We start from the raw sequence: 22,287 nt of genomic DNA on the forward strand, positions 1-22,287 counted from the left end.
ATGAGAACTTCAAAATATTGTAAAGAGAGAGATATTTGGAAATAGAGGTGATTTATTTTTAGGTATATATTTTATTTTATTATTAATTAATTAACCCAGTATTTCCCACTTGAATTCAGAAGTCTTCCACGGCTCCTCACAGTCCTCACGTTACTCCAGCTGCTGTCGGAGGCTGTGCTCCAGCTCTCCTGAACTAACTCCAGGTCTCTTTAAATGCCTTGATCTTTCTTCCTCCCAGGTCTTTGCACATGCTGCCCTCTTTGCCTGAAATACTCTTCTCACTGCTTCAGTTGTCATGTCTGCTTTCCTCTTCAATCTTTGGTTTCCAGCCTCAGTGTTTTTACACAAGAAAAGCCTTTTCTTCACCTCTGGCTTTAGAACACTTGCTCTGTGCATCTCAATCAGTCTATGCTCACCTGTGTCATGGGTCCTTTGACATTGTATTGAGGATTCTTCATTGTGTCTCCATTTCCTTCACAAGACTAGACCCAAGCCATAGACAATGTTATCTTGTTCACCATTGTATTTTAAGCAAAACACATGTTCAACAAGCATTTCTTAAATGGATTCTGATTGTTTGCATTTGAAGCAAGTTGGGCTGGGAGGCTTTATTCTTGCCAAGATTTTCTTCTCTGGAGTCAGGGACGTTGTAGAAACCTGAAGCCTGCTAGTATTTTCCTGTATCCTGTGCTAGAATCTAGATTGGGGGTTCCTTAATTTTACTGGTAAAGTTCTGAGTTAGAAGTGATCTCTGAGGTGTGTCTCTCAGGGCCTCTCTCTAGAATCCAGAGATTCACAGTCTTTCTGACTATAGGAGAACATTGGAACTCACACTGTAGGCTAGTAATGGCCCTTGTTTTCTAGACTAGTATTCATCTGGGCATTAAAGAATTGCAAGTAATGATTATGAACCCACCTCTGGATAAGCAATTGAGGTCACAGAGAATATCTATAATTCAAAGAGAATAGTGGCAACCAAATGTCTATAATAGACTTCAGTATTATAATGTCTTTATCAATGGCATTCCGCAATCATTTAAGAATGGTGCCATGTAAAAAGATATGTATCTCCACCTATTGACACGGTGTACAGTAGAAGCCTATAGCAATGCATCTGTATCTGTCACGGACCTGCATTTTTTCATTGAATTACCAATCACATTGTAAATACTATTCTCATATATCTCCTACATTTAGATGGCTATCCCTTATATGTATATTATCACTGAATATATAGGCTGTTGTCTTTAGTAAAAGTGAAGTGAAGTGAATTCGCTCAGTCGGGTTTGACTCTTTGTGACCCCATGGACTGTAGTCCACCAGGCTCCTCCCTCCACGGGATTCTCCAGGCAAGAGTACTGGAGTGGGTTGCCATTTCCTTCTCCAGGGGATCTTCCCAACCCAGGGATTGAACCTGGGTCTCCTGCATTCCAGGCAGACGCTTTAATCTCTGAGCCACCAGGGAAGCCCAATGATTACCTAATGTAGGATTACGTGGTAACTGAACTAGCTTACCCTTGCAGTGTGTTCTACTAACTCTATGGAAGAGACTAGGCACTCAGCCATTTTCCTTTTATTGCACAGATTTGGATCTCACATATCATTGTGGTGGATGTAACCATTTGTTTTTGCAGTAGAATCCCCACAAATATTTTATGGTCTCAATTCAATAGTGTTAACAGCTTTCAATTTCTGGAGTCTTGCCCTGCTCTTTCTTAAACACAGTAATCAATAGACCTTTTGTCATTGAGTCAATCTTTTCTCTTCACTTATAGAACTGTGTTGATGACTATTGCCAAAGTCTTCCTATAAGACCTAAATTTTGTGATAAGTCTGTTTCTGCCAATAATAGACACATTCCTTGAGTGCCATCTTTCTTGAGTCACTCTATACTTATACCACAACCTTTCAAAACTTGTTTTATCTAAAGTTACAAAGGTAGCCTTTTATGTATTCTTTAAATTTCTTATTTATGTTTTCTTTTTCATGGAACAAATAAAAGTTTTTATTTACAAATATTTTGAGATACAGTTCCCTGAAAAAATCAATGCAATTTTTCTCTTGTCTTCTTCCTCCTCCTTTTATGCCTCTTTATTTTGTTTTGGAAACATTTTAATAGGTGTATGCATGATCCATAAGTAAATGTCCCTTCATATTCTTTTATGTAAACTTTATGTATGCTTCTCTCATTTGTATATCTAGGTCCTTTATTTCAATAAATTATTTTATTTTTGTTGTCATAGTAGTATTTTTCCCTGTGACAGTGATCAAGTTCCAATAGTTATGGTCAGTAGTATGGAAGAGGGGTTTTGAGAAATGATAAAAATTCAGATAACATTATCTTTACTCAATGATAAATAGTGCTTTTCCTATTCCAAGCACTGTTTTAAGGGCTTGTCATATATTACCTGTTTTAATCCTCTCAGTCATCTGGTTTTCCCCCTCTATCTTATAGATGAAGAGTGTGGCTTCAGAGAATTTAAGAAGACTGTCAAAATTCAGCTACAGTGATAAAGAGTACTTAAATTAGCCTTTTTCTAATGTAGTCTAAACTAAAATTCATGCTTTTCTATCAGACCAGACTCTGTATTTGGGATTGTGAGCAGCAGGAACAGTGAAATGAAAATCTAAGTCATAGAAAAAAGCCATTGAAAATCTCAATACAGGATGCTTGGGGCTGGTGCATGGGGACGACCCAGATAGATGTTATGGGGAGGGAGGTGGGAGGCGGGTTCATGTTTGGGAACACATGTACACCCGTGGTGGATTCATGTCAATGTATGGCAAAACCAATACGGTATTGTAAAGTAAAAGAAAGTAAAAATAAAAATTAAAAAAAAAAAGGAAATCTCAAGGAAGTTTCTTAGTCACAAACTAAATGCCACTCTCTTCTGTTTTTTTTTTTTTCCCCTGAACTGACCACTCCTTCCCTGCTCCTCTGATGTTTGCTCCCCCTCTGCACATTCTGTTAAGATTGACTTGGCCTAGGCCTTAGTCGTGCTTCTTCTTTCCTCTCTACTCTTGTTCACTAGGAGATTTCATCCATCCTCATGGTTTTAAATACTACTTATAAAATGATGACCCTCAATTGTATACCTCTGGCCAAGAACTTTCTCCTCAATTCAAACTGATATTAATATATCTAACTTCTAATTTGGTATCTCAATTAACAAGTACTTAAAATTTTATGGATTAAAAATAGAACATTTGATACTTTCCCCCCCAATTATTCCTTCCAGTCTTTTCCATGTCAGTAACTGTCACCACTGCTTACTCAGTTAATCAAGCCAGAATTGTAGCAAGTATCCTTGATTATTGTGTATCCATGTTCAGTCAGTCATGTTGGACTCTTTGTGAGCTCATGGATTATAGCCCGCCAGGATTCTTTGTTCCTATGGAGTTATCCAGGCATGAACACTGGAGTGGGCTGCCATTTCCTCCTCCAGGGGATCTTCCTGATGCAGGGATTGAATCTGTGTCTCTTGCATCTCTTGCATTGGTTGGCAGATTCTTCACCACTGTGCAATCTGGGAAACCCATGCTTGACTATTATCTCTTTCTAAACCCCCTTAATAGGATTTAACAGAATTTATTGGCTCTATATCTGGTGTATAACTTGAATCTGTCTACTATATTGATATCCACTTGTCAACTTTGGTTTAAACAACTATCTCATATCTGAGCTAATTCAGGTGGCTTTTATCTAGTTGTACTGCTTCTTCTAGTGTGCTGCTCCAGTTTGTTACTATATAGCAGTTAGAGTAATTTTATTCCATAAGGTTAGTAAGATCATAACCACCACTACCACACAACACACATGCATGTCAACACTACCTACTGATGTTATTCAGTCACTCAGTCGTGTCTGACTCATTGTGACTGCATGGACTGCAGCACACCAGGCTTCCCTGCCCTTCACCATCTCCTGCAGCTGGCTCAAACATGTCTATTCAGTCAGTGATGCCATTCAACTGTCTTATCCTCTTTCGTCCCCTTCTCCTCCTGCCTTCAATCTTTCCCAGCATCAGGGTCTTTCCTAATTAGTTGGCTCTTCACATCAGGTGGCCAAAGTATTGGAGTTTCAGCTTCAGCATCAGTCCTTCCAATGAATATTCAGAATTGATTTCCTTTAGGATGGACAGATTTGATCTCCTTGCTGTCCAAAGGACTCTCAAGAGAACTTTCTATAGTCTTCTCCAGCATCAGTCTCAAAAGCATCAGTTCTTTGGCACTCAGCTTTCTTTATGGTTCAAGTCTTACATCCATACTGACCACTAGAAAAACCATAGCTTTGACTATATGGACCTTTGTTGGCAAAGTGATGTCTCTGCTTTTTAATATGCTATCTAGGTTTGTCATAGCTTTTCTTCCAAGGAGCAAGTGTCTTTTAATTTCATGGCTGTAGTCACCATCTGAAGTGATTTTGGAGCCCAAGAAAATAAAGCCTGTCACTGTTTTCATTGTTTCCCCATCCATTTGCCATTGAAGTTGCCATGCCATTGGAACCAGATGCCATGATCTTCATGTTTTGAATATTGAGTTTTAAGCCACCTTTATCACTCTTCTTTCACCTTCAGCAAGCAGCTCTTTAGTTCTTCTTTGCTTTCTGTCATAGGGTGGTATCATCTTCATATCTGAGGTTATTGATATCTCTCCTGGCAATCTTGATTCTGGCTTATTATTCATCCAGCCCAGCATTTTGCATGATGCATTCTGCACATAAGTTAAATAAGCAAGGTTACAATATACAACTGTGACATAGTCCTTTCCCAATTTGTTCCATGTTAGGTTCTAATTGTTGCTTCTTAACTTCCTTACAGGTTTCTCAGGAGGGCAGGAAAGGTAGTTTGGTATTCCTATCTCTTTAAGAATTTTCCACAGTTTGTTGGGATCCACACAGTCAAAGGCTTTAACATAGTCCATGAAGCAGAAGTAGATATTTTTCTGGAATTCTGTTTATTTTTCTACGATCCAATGGATGTTGGCAATTTGATCTCCAGTTCTTCTGCCTTTTCTAAATCCAGCTTGAATATCTGGAAGTTCTCGGTTCATGTACTGTTGAAGCCTACCTTGGAGAATTTTGAGCATTACTTTGGTAGCATGTGAAACGAGTGCAGTTGTGAGGTAATTTGAACATTTTTTGGCATTGCCTTTCTTTGGAATTGGAATGAAAACTAACCTTTTCCAGTCTTCTGGCCATGGCTGAGTTTTCCAAATTTGCTGACATATTGAGTGCAGCACTTTCACAGCATCATCTTTTAGGATTTGAAGTAGCTCAGCTGGAATTCCATCACCTCCACCAGCTTTGCTCATAGTGATTCTTCCTAAGGCCCACTTGACCTTCCATTCCAGGATGTCTGGCTCTAGGTGAGTGATCACACCATCATCATTATCTGGGTCATGAAGATCTTTTTTGTATAGTTCTTCTGTTTATTCTTGCCACCTCTTCTTAATATCTTCTGCTTCTGTTAGGTCCATACCTTTTCTGTCCCTCATTGAGCCCATCTTTGCCTGAAATGTTCCCTTGGTATCTCTGATTTTCTTGAAGCTATCTCTAGTGTTTCCCATTCTATTGTTTTCCTCTATTTCTTTGCATTGATCACTGAGGAGATCTTTCTTATCTTTCACTGCTATTTTGGAGCTCTGCTCTGCATTCAATTTCTAAAGCATTTGCTACCTATACTTTTAGAATAAAATTCATATTGTTTCATATGACCTGTATACCCCCATGTACTCTGCTTCTAGTTTACCTCTACAACCAGGTCATGACCACTTTCATTTTCCCTTATTGTGTGCCCATGTTTATGGCTTTTTTTTTTGTCCTTACTTTTTCTTGCCTTGCAGGCCTGGGCCTGGAATGCTCTGTTCTTCTTATTCCTAAAGTATCAGATTCTTTACCAGCTGAGCCACACAGGAAGCCCAATAACACTGTAGTGGTGGCCTATCCCTTCTCCAGTGGATCTTACCAACCCAGGAATCGAATTGGGGTCTCCTGCATTGCAGGTGGATTCTTTACCAACTGAGCTATAGGGAAGACATGTATCTAATAGGTTCTCCTTATTGAGTTCTCAGCTCAAAATTATTTTCTTTGGGAGAACTTCTTTGATCATCCTGTATAGTCTTGCTCTCCCACCTCTCTTGCCAGCTTAAGTATTTATGTTTCTACTTGTCATAATCTATGACATTTTGATAATCATTCATTTAATCACTTGCTAGAATTAGTCTCTCATGAAGGCAGAGACGTATATCTTCATTGTATCCCCAGATGACAGCAGGGAATTATAGGTATTCCATGTATCAGAAAAAAAATCACTGAATGAATGAAGCTTGATTTAATGGTTGAAGGTATAAAGTGAGTAGTGAGGTATCATGGGAATGAGGTAGTTCAGATTAATAAACTGATACATTAAAAAATATTGATCTACTCTTGGTGGGATTTCAGAAATGATATTAATACTTTACTGATCCTTAACACTGATTTATTTTTTATTGAGACAATGCTAAATCTTCATTACCCAATCCAATAATTTTTTCTGACTTTAAAGATAATTTTTATTTTTAACATTTTGTTTAAGGAAATCCCTTTTCTTTCACATTCCATATCTGTTGCTTTCCTTTTTATAAAAGGAACCCGATAGGTTGGTTTCATTTTCCCCTTTCACCTGGTATTAGTACTCTGCTATGTTTTGCACTCATATTCATTTAATTCACCCTATACTTAAAATTTATAGACAAGAAAAATGAGGTTATAATACTCAGACGGGTAAAACTGGAACTCAAGTCCATAGATACAAAATGGTATCAAATACTATGCTGAAATGGTTAGGAATGACATCATGATAATATATGGAAGAATGAAGATAAAATAAGTTCATTTTGCAGGTTAAAATTGAATGCTACTCTGGTTCCACCACCAGGAATTTGGTCACTGTCTGTTATTTATTTTATCTATCAATTGTATCTCCATGCTAGTATAAACAAAATTTAAAACTAAAATTAAAAGCTTCTGCACAACAAAGGAAAATATAAGCAAGGTGAAAAGACAGCCTTCTGAATGGGAGACAATAATAGCAAATGAAGCAACTGACAAACAACTAATCTCAAAAATATACAAGCAACTTATGCAGCTCAATTCCAGAAAAATAAACGACCCAATCAAAAAGTGGGCCAAAGAACTAAATAGACATTTTTCCAAAGAAGACATACGGATGGCTAACAAACACATGAAAAGATGCTCAACATCACTCATTATCAGAGAAATGCAAATCAAAACCACAATGAGGTACCACTTCACACCAGTCAGAATGGCTGTGATCCAAAAATCTGCAAGCAATAAATGCTGGAGAGGGTGTGGAGAAAAGGGAACCCTCCTACACTGTTGGTGGGAATGCAAACTAGTACAGCCACTATGGAGAACAGTGTGGAGATTCCTTAAAAAATTGCAAATAGAACTACCTTATGACCCAGCAATCCCACTGCTGGGCATACACACCAAGGAAATCAGAATTGAAAGAGACACATGTACCCCAATGTTCATCGCAGCACTGTTTATAATAGCCAGGACATGGAAACAACCTAGATGTCCATCAGCAGATGAATGGATAAGAAAGCTGTGGTACATATACACAATGGAGTATTACTCAGCCATTAAAAAGAATTCATTTGAATCAGTTCTGATGAGATGGATGAAACTGGAGCCGATTATACAGAGTGAAATAAGCCAGAAAGAAAAACACCAATACGGTATACTAACACATATATATGGAATTTAGAAAGATGGCAATGACGACCCTGTATGCAAGACAGGAAAAAAGACACAGCTGTGTATAACGGACTTTTGGACTCAGAGGGAGAGGGAGAGGGTGGGATGATTTGGGAGAATGGCATTCTAACATGTATACTATCATGTAAGAATTGAATCGCCTGTCTATGTCTGATGCAGGATACAGCATGCTTGGGGCTGGTGCATGGGGATGACCCAGAGAGATGTTATGGGGAGGGAGGTGGGAGGGGGGAACATGTTTGGGAACACATGTAAGAATTAAAGATTTTAAAATTAAAAAAAAAAAACAACTCAATGTTCAAAACACTAAAAAAACAAACAAACAAAAAAACACCTAAATTCATTAAAAAAAAAAAAAAACTTTAATTTTTATTTTGGCTGAGCCAGCATTTCCATTTCATAATTTGGGGAGCAGTTTGTAACTTAAAAGATACTTGGAAAAAAAGTTATGACCAACTTAGACAGCTTATTTAAAAGCAGAGATATTACTTTGTCAACAAAGGACCATCTAGCCAAAGCTATGGCTTTTCCAGCAGTCATGTATGGATGTGAGAGTTGGACTATAAACAAACTGAGCACTGAAGAATTGATGCTTTTGAACTGTGGTATTGACTCTTGGGAGTCCCTTGGACTTCAAGGAGATCCAACTAGTCCATCCTAAAGGAAATCAGTCCTGAATATTCATGAGAAGAACTGATGCTGAAGCTGAAACTCCAATACTTTGGCCACCTGATGTGAAGAACTGACTCATTTGAAAAGACCCTGATGCTGGGAAAGAGTGAAGGTGAGAGGAGAAGGTGACGACAGAGGATGAGATGGTTGGATGGCATCATCGACTCAACGGGCATGAATTTGTGTAAATTCCGGGAGTTGGTGATGGGCAGGAAGGCCTGACGTGCTGCAGTCCAAGGGGTCACAAAGAGTCAGACACAACTGAGCAACTGAACTGAGCTTGTAACTTTAAAAGGAAAGTTCCCTGGAAAAGATTGCCGCTGCTGAAGGGTGCTGTTCTTAACAGTTATTCCTCATTCTTCTTCCTTGTAAGGGGCAAATTTCTAGACTCCATGACAGTCAAACTGAATCAAAATTTCAAGTCCACCTGATTATGATTGCAAGTGTCTGCAAGCCTGTCCACTTAGATGGCTTCTCTTAGCATTAACTGAAAGAATAGTTTTAACTGGAGCATTTATGACGATGACAAGAAAATTTGCTAAAAAGAAGGGAACTCAAACCATGAAACGAATAAATTATTTATTTAATTGTTTAAGTCTTAGTAGGTGTGCAGCAACTGTAAATAATGTGGGTTTAAGGTTATGGTAACAATTTAGAGAAATGTAGCTTTGGTAGTACCTGTAATTTTTCATGTTTTTGGATTTGCGTGATTCCTTGATGTGTTTCTTTATCCCATAGTGATCCACACAGATTTGTTGGTATTTAATTCATCAGTTCACCCAACAAATTCCTGGATATTTGATATAGGAAGTCAGTGGGCTAGGTGATGGTCAGTTTTTTTGTATCAGAGATAAAGTACTAATTTACAGAGTCATCCTGTGTTTGTAATTGCCAAATATTCCATTTTTGAAGCTTTTTGATCCGACATGCACAGTTTCATCTTTTGAATTTGTTTTTCTCTGGCTATTTCTCTATCAGTTTGCTGTTGTATAAACTTGTGTCTGTGCAGGGGCTGAGAAATTCATGGCTCTTTTCAAATGCAAAAGTGCCTATGCATTTTGAAAATGTTTTAAAAGGATTCCTGCAAAATACCTCCTTATAAGGTATCTATACAGCTGTGCTTTAGGGAGTTTTATAGCAATATCTGATTTTTAGGTACAAGAAACATTATATTTCAAGTTGTTTGTTTTCTTGAAAATAACTATTCCATAGAATAACTTAAAATTGTATTTTTTTCCCCTACTATCAAAATTCTGGTGAGTTCTTTATAAACTTTTCTGTTAATGTTTTAATCTCTAGGTTCCTTGCACATAAGTAGGCACTCAGAAATAATAGTTGTGTGATAGAATGAATGAATTAATAAATAAAACAATCCCAAATCTGTGGCAGTAGCTATCTTTTATAATTCTGCCTTTCCAAAGCTTTGTTGATTGTTACATATGTTGGCAGAAAAATGTACTACATAGAAGATTTTATGCTTCCATCTAGAGTTTTCAAAATCGAGCATGTTTTGTAATGCAAAATAAGGGAAAATGCAATTAAAATAAGCATGTGGAACTCTTCCAAACGCAGACCCTTGGAGTATTGTCAAATCTCCTTCTCATTAGCTGTTTAGATTCTGGAATAAAAAAAAATTCCTTGACTTTCTCTTAAAAATGGAATGGCTACCTTTGGGTTTTAACATAGTTAGAATTGGTTGTCCCTGATCTTTATTGATGTCTCCTTTAGTTTTGTTTGTTTTTATTTTTTCCAGAGTCCCAGTGTCCTGCCACAACTATTTCTGTATACCATCTCTGCTCCTGACCTCTTCGTTTCTTTTATTTTCTTTAGTCAGATCATGTGTTTCCTCTGCTCTTGAATCTGCCTTTGTCCTTGAACCTGGGCTGGAGAGAACACTGTAAATGCTAATGCATTCAAAGTTGTCTTCTTGGCTTTCCTTGAATCTTTCCCCTTGCTTTCTGCCTGCTGGCACTGTCTCTGTGTGAATAGCTTACATTCCTGGAGGTCAAACTTCTTTGACTTTAGTTGCTTCTTTCTCAGAGGTAGGAAAACAGTGATCATTTCCATAGATTTCCGCTTTCTCTCTGTCCCCATCTGAAATCACTACTCAAGCTTTCCCTGCATATAAGTTCCTCTTACCTCTGAGATTTACATTTTGGCATCTGAAAGTCTGTAGATAAACATTTTTCTTCATCATTTCACACTTAAACAAAAAAGAATTTGAGTCTGGTTAAATTGGGTGCATTGAAAGTGTTCACTACCTCCGGAAACCCAACTAAGATAACAGGAATAAGCTTGGGGGGGAGGGGCGGGGAGGATGTGAAATCTACAGGAGTGAAGACAACAGCAGTTGATAGATGACATCAACATTCAGATCAAAGCCGATGGATGAGTAAATGATTTGGCAGAGCCGACATGGAACCCTAGGAACCTATAGAGAAGGAAACCAGAAAGGAGAAAGTTACTTTGTTCCCACTGGACCTTGGAAAGTCCCAGGTATTTTAAGGGATTAGAGGCACCAGGTTCTCTGAAAGGCAAAATCTGGGGGAGACAAAATCAAGCACAGTGTTTATTTTTGTAAAAGAAGCCTTTGGAAGCGTCAGATGCCCTCCCATCGCTAACAGCCGGGCAGTTTTTGCTTTCCCAGTTGTGAAGGACTAATTACATCTATTTTACAGAGAAATTGACTTAAAAGGAATTTTGAATCATGCAAAGGTAGAGGTGGGATGAGCTTCTTTCCTGAAAACAGGGCCCTTAAGTAAATATCTGTATACTTAATCATGAGAATGGTTATCTTTTTGTTTGTCTAGCTCCTGTAGTGGAGGCATTGACATTCTTGAATCAAACATTTGATAATTTGTTGTTGTTGTTCAGTTGCTAAGTCATGTCTGACTCTTTGCATCCCCATGGACTAGCATGCCAGGCTTCCCTGTATTTCACTGTCCCCCAGAGTTTGCTCACATTCATGTCCATTGAGTTGGTGATGCTATCTAATCATCTCATCCTCTGCCAACCCCTTCTCCTTTAGCCTTCAATCTTTCCCAGCATCAGGATCTTTTCCAATGAGTCAACTCTTTGCATCAGATGACAAAAGTATTGGAGCTTCAGCATCAGTCCTTCTAATGAATATTCAGATTTGATTTCCTTCAGGATTGACTAGTTTGATCTCCTTGAAATTCAAGGGACTCTCAAGTCTTCTCCAGCACCACAGTTCGAAATCATCAATTCTTTGGTGCTCAGCTTTCCTTATGGTCCAACTCTCATGCTGTGATCATGGTCCACAGGGATTTTGGAGCTCAAGAAAATAAACGCTGCCACTGTTTCCACTTTTTTCCTTCTATTTGCCATGAGGTGATGGGACAAGATGCCATGATCTTAGTTTTTTGGATATTGCATTTCAAACCAGCTTTTTCACTCTCCTCTTTCTCCTTCATCAAGAGGCTCTTTAGTTTCTCTTCACTTTCTGACATTAAAATGGTATCATCTGCATATCTGATGTTGTTGATATTTCTCCAGGCAATCTTAATTCCAGCTTGTCATTTATCCAGCCCAGCATTTCACATGGGGCACTCTGTATAGAAGTTAAATAACCAGGGTGACAATATACAGTCTTGTTGTACTCCTTACCCAATTTTTAACCAGTCCATTGTTGCATGTCTGGTTCTAACTGTTGCTTCTTGACCTGCCTGTCAGGAGGCAGGTACGGTGGTCTGGTTTTCCCATCTCTTTAACAACATTTGAGAATAATATCCTTATAATAATATGGCTTGAAACTCTATTGACTTGTAGGTCAGCCCATGAATTCATGAGCCCAGCCCATGTACCAAGTTTTAGTTTAGTTTCTGAATTTTTCTCTAGAGATTGGATGAAAACTTCAAATAAGAGAAGGAGATACAAACAAAAATCAGTGGAAACAAAGTCCATGGAATGGAAGATGCAGCATAAAAGAATAATATTCTCAGTGAGATAAGAGAAAATGTTATACTCATCAAATAGAAATAGTATTATATAAATCAAAGAAACAATAAGGGAATGAGGATGAGTTTTTAAAAATTAAAGATATAGTAGTTAAAATTGAAGTATTAAAACAAAAAGTGATGTAACTTTGATAGGAAAAAAGAGACAAATTTAAATATTCAGCTAATAGGTTCATAAAAGACAAAGGAGCAAAGAATCAGTTGAGGATAAATGTCAAAGAAATGAGAGGACTTTTTTAGGAAGGTGAAGTGTATGAGTTCCTACAATGAAAAGTCCGAGAAGCACTTAGCCGAGTGGCCGAGAAAACACTCACTCCAAGGCAGTACCACATGTCCAGATGTCAGAAATAAAGAGATGGATCTAGATTTCTTAGAAAACTGGCTTATATGTGATGGCTCATAAAAAGACTGTCGTAGGACTTCTCAATAGCAAAACTGGGAGCTGGAAGATGATTCTTTAAAATTTTGAAATAAAGCATTTTCCACATAGTTCTTTATGCAGCCAAGTTTCAATCAGTCTGAGTATAGAATAAAGGCATTTCTCAACAACCGTGACTGTCAAAATTTACTTTCCATGTATCTTTTATTAGAAAACTTCTGAAGTTAAGCTCTCCTACCACAGGGGAACACACAATAACAGATCAGGTTGACAAAACAGAAGTTTTGATACATGTAAGAAGGAGGAAGTCCCAGGAAGACAGGTGTGTGTCTTAAAAGAGAGAAATCAGTTCAGAATACCAGACAGAGTGTATTGGGAAGGACAACTCCTGAGAAGCAAAAGAATTGACAACTTATATTGGTGGAGAAGAGTATTGTGGAGAACTTTTACAGTTCTGTTAAAGGGATTTGTAGGGAGTGTTGATGCCTACCTAGAAAAATGAAAGACTTAAATAAACCAACAATCATCAATATCACCTACTCTGAAAATTGGTATCATTCATTCCTACAATGAAAAGTGTTATCAGCCTATGTGATTCAGTTCAATGTCCAGCAGAGGATCTCGATTCATGGATCTATCTGGTTATAGTCCCTTTAATTCTTTTTGTGTAAAGACTTCATCACTATTTGACTTTTAGCCCAGATCCGTGCACCTACTGAATTGTTTCAGTGTTTTTGTTGCATAGAGCATTCATTCATTTCGTTAAGTAGGTATTTGTTTAAACTGTCACAAAGCAGTGGCACAGCACCTTACCCCTCCCCAACATCCCTCATGTTTGAAGGATACATGCTTGCTGAAATCAGGGACTTGGTCTTTAGAATATTGATTAAAAAAAATGCAGTATATCTCAGATTTAATAAATATTGCATGTTTATAGTTCTTAGTTACTTGCCAGCTATGTTAGAGCAAATTCATTAGTCAGCAAGACCCTGAGAATTCACCCTCTTACCTTCTGGCAGGATTGTACTTAAACATTCTAGACAAATTAAAATCTGCTTTTTACAAGAAAATTTATTCTTTCCTACCTGACCCATCCTAACACTTAACAGTTCTTCACTACTGAGGATTTCTTCTTTTATGTCTCAGTTAAATCTATTGACTTGCTGTTTAAGTCTGTTTTGTGGGGCGGTGCTTTGTTATACCAGCTGGACAAGACAGTCTTGCTCTTTCTCTCACAGCCGCTCTCTGGTCTAGGTTGCTTCAAATTGACGGTGAAAATAAGCTTTCATCTTAACATAGCAGGGTGTCTTGAGAACAAAATAAAGAGCTACAGTTTGAAAGCTAACTTTAGACAACTTGCAGCTTTAGTCAGTTATTGTCTTTTAATGTGGAAATTCTGCAGCATAACGTCCCTATTGCTATGGCTGTGGGACTGTATTATGACCATCCAAACTATAAGTTTAGTGCTACATGATTTTTTAAATGACTGATGTTTACTGTTGATTCTTTCCTATCTTATATAATGATAAACAATAGCATATTTAGGGACACATAAGATCTTACAAATGGTTAGATCTTAAACACAGGTTCTTGTAGAAAATATGCTTGATGTAAACATTAGATATATTATAAAATAGTTTTTATACAAATATTAAATACCGTAATATAAGAAATTCATGAAATATAGATAATATATACTTAGATTTTATATTAAATAATAATACACTTTTGTTGATATGTTAGTATTCAACCTAAATTCCCTGCTCCTAGGATCCGATACTAGAAGGAGGCTGCTGAGGAGACATCTTCCAAGAGAGATATACACTACAAGTGACTCATAGTCAATCCCATGCATAAGATCTAAATATGCTATGTGTTGTACTATTAAAGTTCTCTGCTTTCCTGTAGACCATTTATGTGACTACCCTTAAGATCCTTCACAGTGTGTGGGTGGTCAAAGAATTTCTGGGCTAATCCCTATTGCTTTCAGATTATTGAACCAATTTGGCTCTAGTTAATAACTCTATTAACTGGATAATGGTTACTGTCCTTTTATCAACTCAGTAACACTATGTCTGCATTATAAACAACTGATCAGTGACATAAATCTCTTTATATAGTAATACACAAAATACTTTGTCTCTTAAGGGCAGTCTCACAGAAAAAATAACCAGTACTGCATTTTTCATTGGCAAAAGCTGCCTCAGGCCTCTGTGGGGCTGCAACTAGGTAGCATCTTCTAAATCTCTTCTCTGCAGTTGAGCAGATGGCAGCTTTCAGATTGGAAACTTGATTCACTGCTGCATTTAGTGTGGTTAAAACAAATGATGAGCCTGGAGCAGGGTCTATACAGCCCTATAGAACAGTTGGCAAATGGAAAATGAAGGTAACCAGTTTATTTGTCTACACAACACCAAAGAAATGGATTGATGAATTTTCCTGTACTAGAATGACTGATTTTTTTCTCCTCATCAAATGAATTGAATTGACCAACTGCATTGGCGTCCTGTAGACACAGCCTGAAAAGTCTCCTGCTCTAACAGGCTTCAGACTAGTGGGGGTCTGTAGTGACACAGCAGGTGCGGAGAGATCTAAGCCCTTAAATGCAATGTATATGCAGAGCTCTGCAGACAGCCCCGTGGAGCTACCACATAAGATGGTTTTTCATGTGTAAATGAGAAGGTCTTTCATTTTTCAAGCTATTGCATTATATCCCCTTCTGTTGAAAGACAAACACAGGAAATCAGCCTGCACCGAGTTAATTACAGAAGGGTGACCAATACCATAGACAGGATTGCAGGCTTCAGTCATGAGGCTTAACTACATGGTAGGTTTTGCACTTTGGTACTCAGAGTTCAAGTCACATTGGGAATTCATGGCTTTCATGAGAATTGCTCCCTGGGAAATGAGCTCTGGGAGTATATTGATTTTGAATGAAATGCTTACCATGATGGGGGTCAGGATGGGGAAAAGTCTTAGAACAAAGAGTTATGAAGAGCTAAATAGCTGATTTACAAAGTGAGAAACTACCTGGCCAGGTGATTCAGTAGAGACTTCCCTGTCCCAGATTTGAAGTCTCCTAGGAGTAATAGAAATAATTATGGATAAAAAATGTATTCAGTGACTCCAAGTGATTTTTCTTACTCATGGAATTAACAACTTTATTTCAAATTATTGTAAATGGTGTTTAATTTTAAAAAATTTTCAATATTTATATTGTTTAGTTTTTGAAGGAGTCATAGTTTGAGGTTGTTATATATTTATGATTTCTTCATATTTTATTTAATAATTTTGGTCCTATAAATATGATGAGTGCTTAAAATATTTTAAAAACTAGTTTCTCATGCTACATGGTTGTGTATATACTTCTATATTTGCACACACATACACACATCTTTGTGATTCATAGAGATACATATTTATGGAGAAACACAGTTGTTTCTATACTCTTCTGTCTAAAACACTTAAATTTCATTTATCATGACTTTAGTGATGACCAAGTAATGAATGTTAAAATTTCTCATGGAGTATCCTCTCTGACAGACATTGAAACTTGAAGTTTGAATAATGCCATTATCTCCATTTTCTTAGTGATAAGGCTGATTTAGAGAGGTTAGGTAATTTTCCAAGGTTACAAAGCTCATAAGTGACAGAGCCAAGAATTTTAACCTAGGTCATAAGTCTCCGAATACTGCTATGTATCTTCGCTTGTTGAATAACTATTTCAAGGTAAATACATGAAGTATATTTCAGCATGTTCTACAAAATGACTATTATGTATACATATTCTTGAAATTTTCATGTTGAACATTTATTTAATGAATTAATATTGTAAGGCAGATTTCTAATGTAGGCCATGTTAAAATCTGGTTTTCTTGGCCAAAGAAGAGATCAGACATATTCTTGTTTTCTTTAGTGGATTCATCTCTTGGAGTTTGTCTCTTTTATATGGTTTACGATTATGTTTTAAGTTTAGCCTCAAAATTTTGCTATTAGAAACATAGTTTTCAGACACATTTGGGTTTCTTTGCTATTGTTAGTGGAGAATAGGATTTTGGTCTCTTCCATGTAGCATCTCCATATGATGTTGTTCTCCTGTGAGGCAGGTGGCATTTTTTCTTTGTTGGGAGAAAGGAACTGAGGTAAAATCTACAGTACAAACATTTAATATTTATAAAAACAAAGACTCCTCTGAAAAAGTCCACTGTTAAGGTCCCATGTAGCCTCACACTTCTGTGATTAATAGAGCTCCCCCAAATCTAGATGTATCTTGGGAGAGTTCAGATGGGCTCAGACCACAGTACTTTATGCTGGTTGCAGTGAGGCTCTGTTGTAGCCATTGACTTTCTGAGCACAAAAGGGACAAATGAAAGGATAACAGGCATGCCGTAGAGGACAACTTTGACACGATCTTCTCAGCTGTTCAACAAATGTCGTCTATTGGGTCTGCTCTGTCATCGACAGCCAGGGCATTGATGTGCGCAAGACAACCTGTAATGCCAATGGAGCCGCACGTGTTCAATCCCACCGCACTGACAAAGGATAGATTCAAGTGCTGAGTGTGACACTTCAGTGAAAAGCAAGTTGGGATTGATTTTGCTAAAATTACAATCCAGGACCTTTCACAAGACAAACTGGCCTTTCCCTCCACCCCCATTGGTGTTTGCTTGAAAACGAAAGATGTAGGGAAAAAAAAAAGTAGGTGTTGTTGGTGATTTACTACCATCATTAGAAAAAGGCATTTTTCAAAATACACAAGTATTGTTAATTGTTGTTCTAGTCATTGTCTGTGCATGATCTCGTTTATTCAGGTAAAAGTGAAAAATTTAATAAACTCTCCAGATGTTTCTAAACATCTGGGTATTTCAGTTCTTAAAGCAAGCAAGATGATTAGATTTTTAAAATCTTTTAAAAATTTATTTAATCATTAATTTCATTAATGATGATTTGAGTGATGATACTGATAGGGAGCATGCACTATAGTTAGGTAGTTTTGATTCTTTAAAAACTTTTCCTAAGTATTTTAATTACTTTTTTCTGCCTTATACTAAAATAATTCTTTGGCAGAACAATCGAACATTGAAAAGCATAAGAATTGTTTCTTTATGAAGGGAAAGATTGGAGTAATTTTCTCATGTTTCCTGAAATTTTTGATTCATGTTTATATATCTGTTGAATGCCTGCTCTGTACCAGGTATACTTCTAGAGGCTGGAGGTGGGAGAGTGAACAACATAGCAAGTCATGCTTTTATGAAGACTGTCATTTAGTGTGAGAAGGTAGAAAGTAAATGCAACCAAATTATTACATAATATGTCTGGTAGTAATATGAGCCATGGAGGAATACAAAGCAGGGTGGTGGGAAAGGCGAGCAATGGTGGATGGGGCTGCTGTGTTATACGTGGTGGTGAGAGCTCAGGTGGCATTAGAGGTAAAGGGTTACAGGCTAAATGCTTACCATTCTCATGTGGATGATTAGACCTTGAGGAACATGCAAATAGGTAACCTCTATTACTTTTTAAAGACTAGAATGACATCTCACAAAGTGACGGGATGTGGCCTCTTTCTCTCATCTATCCAATATGGGATGACTTTGAGAGATGCAGCCTTGAACGTGGAAACCTGTCACCAGGTAATTATATTTGATAAAGGAAATACTTAGGAAGACTGAGTTTTAGAATAATTCACATAATTGAAGAAAGGCAGGATGGATTTTGCTATCACCCCGTTTAGCTCAGAAGCAGTATTGCCTTTGGGATTCTTGAGAGATTTTGACTTCTCCGTTGCCTGTTCTCGATGCTTTCTCCTCCCCTCTCTCCCAGGTAGGTGCAACAGTCATTCTTTATAGAATTCAGTACGGTGTGCCCTTCCTCAGAGAAATCTCCCCCGACCAATCCTGTCATTCCCTGATCACTCTCTAGTTTTGCCCACCTACTTTCTTCACAGTTGGGAGTGGGAAGGAAAGAGAATGAAAATAAAATCCATGATATCCTTTAGATGCAGACATTTCAAGAAACAGATTAAAAACTAAACTTCACACCACTGAGATACCTTTAACATGTGGTCAAATTATTCCATTTTAAAATTACAGGCTTGCTGATCAAGATTATCAGAAAACTGCCAGCAATCAGAGTTGGGCAGATAATGCACACATTTATCATTGCATTCCTCTTACTGATTACCCAGCCTGCAGAAAAAATAAATTATTACCTTTCATACATTTAAAATTTGATGACATCAATACCTAATGTTCATTGAAAAGTGGAAATGTTAGTCACTCAGTTGTGTCTGACTCTTTGTGACCCCATTGACTGTAGCCTGCCAGACTCCTCCATCCATGGGGTTTTCCAGGCAAGAATACTGGAACGGATTGCCAGTTCCTTCTCCAAGGGGTCTTCCAGACCCAGGAATCAAACCCAGGTCTCCCACATTGCAGGCAGATGCTTTACTACCTGAGCTACCAGGGAAGACCAGTGTTTATGGAGCACGCACAATTGCCAATCATATGCCAAGAGGTTCAGACTGCATCACACCATTTATGCAAATTGAAGCTCTATGAAGGAGATACTGTTATCATGTCTGTGGTAGAGGTGAGAGAACTAAGGCTGGAAATATTAAGTAACTTGCCTCACTAGGTCTAATAAGTGTCAAATCTAGAATGAAGACTGAGGCAGTGTGAATCCATCCAGTACAGAAAGCCACAGCATTCAGATATTCATTTCCAGAGATTAGGGAAGAGAAAATGGAATCCCAGTTCCAAGAGCTATAGTCAACCACTGCTAGCTCCAGACCTTACTAAGTATTTGGAAGCTGTACATATTCTTTTTTACAAAGCATTTAAAAATGATGTTAATGAAAAACTGCTTTGATATTACACCAGTAAAATGTGGAACTTCTGAGTACCCTTCAGTACTTACATTCAGAAGTAGGTCAGGTGCGGAGCTCCTGCCATGAGTTTGAAGTTTGCCCAGAAAAGGGAACTGCATTAGAATTAAGACTTGATAAAATCTAAGAGCAGAGAATGGAAACATGTGTGTGTGTGTGTGTGTGTGTGTGTGTGTGTGTGTGTGTGTGTATATATGGCTGAGTCCCTTTGCTCTCCACCTAACACAATTGTAACATTGTTAATCAGCTATACCCCAATACAAAATTAAAAGTTAAAAAAAACTCTAGGTGCAAATGTCTGTTTCTTTTGGAAATAGCATCCCAGAGATCATCTTTGTATGAAGTGCCAGAATTAGACTTCTCTTTCTTTCTTTACCAGTTAGACACCGAAAACTGTGAGTGAGCACAAATCTAGCTGTATTACTCTTTCCTCAGCTCCTCCGGGCTCACCCACAGGGTCATGATTCACGGCTAGTTCACCATTCACTGAGGAGCTTCCTCTTGTCAGGCATTGGTATAGGCGGTGGGACCACAATCAGGAGCAAAGCATGAAATCCATGCTTTCAATAGAGCTCACATTTTAGTAGGAGTAGACAGATAGTAATCTTAAAAAGTAAAATTGATAATTACAATGGTGAAAATATATCAGGAAGGGAAGATAATTGTAATTTAAATAGAGTGTCAGAGAGGGCCTCATTGAGATGTTTACTTCTGATTAAAGATGTTCTTCCTGTTAGGAAGTAGTATTCATGAGAAGATGAATGAAACGCGGGATTCCTCCCTCTGTCATTCTAACTCACAGTGTATCATTCCCTCCATCTTCTGCTTGGCGTACCTACTGTTTCAGCAAGGTCTGGCATGTTGTGGCATCAATTATTTCGAATTCAGTGCCAGGTTGTGGAGTTACCAGGCTAGTATTCTCCACATCCCCGCCCCCTGCCCCGAAGCATTTTTGTCTATTTTTCCTATAATTAAAACATAGGATCACTTTCTTTATCCATGTCTATAAGAAATAACATAATCTCCTCATAAAGGATTACATGATTTCAAGTTTTGTAGGAATTTGCTCTTTGGTCAGGAATGTGTAAAGCATGTTGCACGAGTGTTTTTATTCGATGAACAGTCAAGCATGCAGCTTGAGCCTTCAGAATAGTTAGGAGACTGGAGTCATGTGCTGTAAGCCATGTACCTGACATAAGATTCTCAGTGTAAGTAATGTTGTCCTTATTCTACTAATGAGGTGATTGAAGCTGAAATGAGCAGTCTTCCTCCAAATGCAGCATTCTGAAGGATTATCAGAATTGTTCAGTTTCAGATATCAAGCCCTCAAGCACCTAATTTTATTTTTCTTGGACTTTCATAGTGTGTGCTCATGGGTAAGTGGGTGTGTCTGTATGTCACAGTTACATTGCAGATGACACAGGGTATAATGATAGGACCTTTCTTAATACACTATATTCCAGTTTTTATTCTTAAAGTTCTCATTGAAATGCTTGAATTTGCTATTATGTTCTGGTATTGATGGAATGTTGAATAACTTATCACAGAAAATAACAAGCTTTGTGCAGCATAAAATAAAATTCTCTCTCATACTATCTATTAATCTATTCTGCAGTAAATTTATACGTTCAAGCAATCCTATTTTAAAATTGCATGTTTGCTAATCAAGATCACTAGAAAAATAGGCCATAATCATAGTCGGACAGCCAATGAATTCACTTATTATTACATTTTTCTCATCTTTTTAAAAAATGGGATTTACAAAATTATTACTGTTCATACATTTAAAATATACTAAAAATCTAATAATTACTGAGCACATGCTATGATAAAATTTGATGTGAAGAGCTTTGTGTACATCATATCACTTCATCATCATGACAGTCTAGTAGTGAAGATACTGTCACTACGCCTGTGTTAAAGATGGTAAAAAATATGGCTTGATCAGATAATAAAACTTGCTTAAAGTTACGTAACTAGGGGTGGATTTAAGATTTAAGCAGGCCAACTCCAGGACTTACACTTACCTACCATGCCATCTGTACTTCCAGAGATTGGTAGAAAAAAACATGAAATTGAGAGCTGTAAGTTCATCATTTTAGTGCCTATGTGGTTTCATATTTGTTAACTTGGACTCATAATGCAGGGATGCTCTGTGGAAAAAATTGTACAGTATATGTAAAAGTGCTTTCAAAATTTTGATACTACCCCAAAAAATAGAACATATTCTTTCCTTATATACAATTTCTTAATTGTTAGTTGCTAATAAGGCAAATACTTTGGCCACCTCATGTGAACAGTTGACTCATTGGAAAAGACACTCATGCTGGGAGGGACTGGGGGCAGGAGGATAAGGGGACAACAAAGGATGAGATGGCTGGATGGCATCATCGACTTGATGGACGTGAGTTTGAGTGAACTCCGGGAGTTGGTGATGGACAGGGAGGCCTGGCGTGCTGCGATTCATGGGGTCACAGAGAGTCGGACACGACTGAGTGACTGAACTGAACTGAACTGAATAAGGCAAAACTATAGAGACAGTACAAACATCAGTGGTTGTCAGAGGCTGAGGGAGGGTGTAGGGACAAGAGAT

The 22,287-nt window shown here is 37.7% G+C and overlaps 1 non-coding gene across 1 annotated transcript; it reads right to left on the bottom strand.

The window, feature by feature from the left end:
* Nucleotides 1–1,393: 1,393 nt before the first annotated feature.
* TRNAS-GGA (transfer RNA serine (anticodon GGA)) lies at nt 1,394–1,465 on the bottom strand. Its single transcript has one exon. It is a non-coding gene; the product is annotated as a tRNA-Ser (tRNA).
* Between the last annotated feature and the right edge of the window lie 20,822 nt (nt 1,466–22,287).

The sequence above is a fragment of the Ovis canadensis genome, chromosome 2, assembly GCF_042477335.2.
Source record: "Ovis canadensis isolate MfBH-ARS-UI-01 breed Bighorn chromosome 2, ARS-UI_OviCan_v2, whole genome shotgun sequence".
Taxonomy (NCBI): Eukaryota; Metazoa; Chordata; class Mammalia; order Artiodactyla; family Bovidae; genus Ovis; species Ovis canadensis.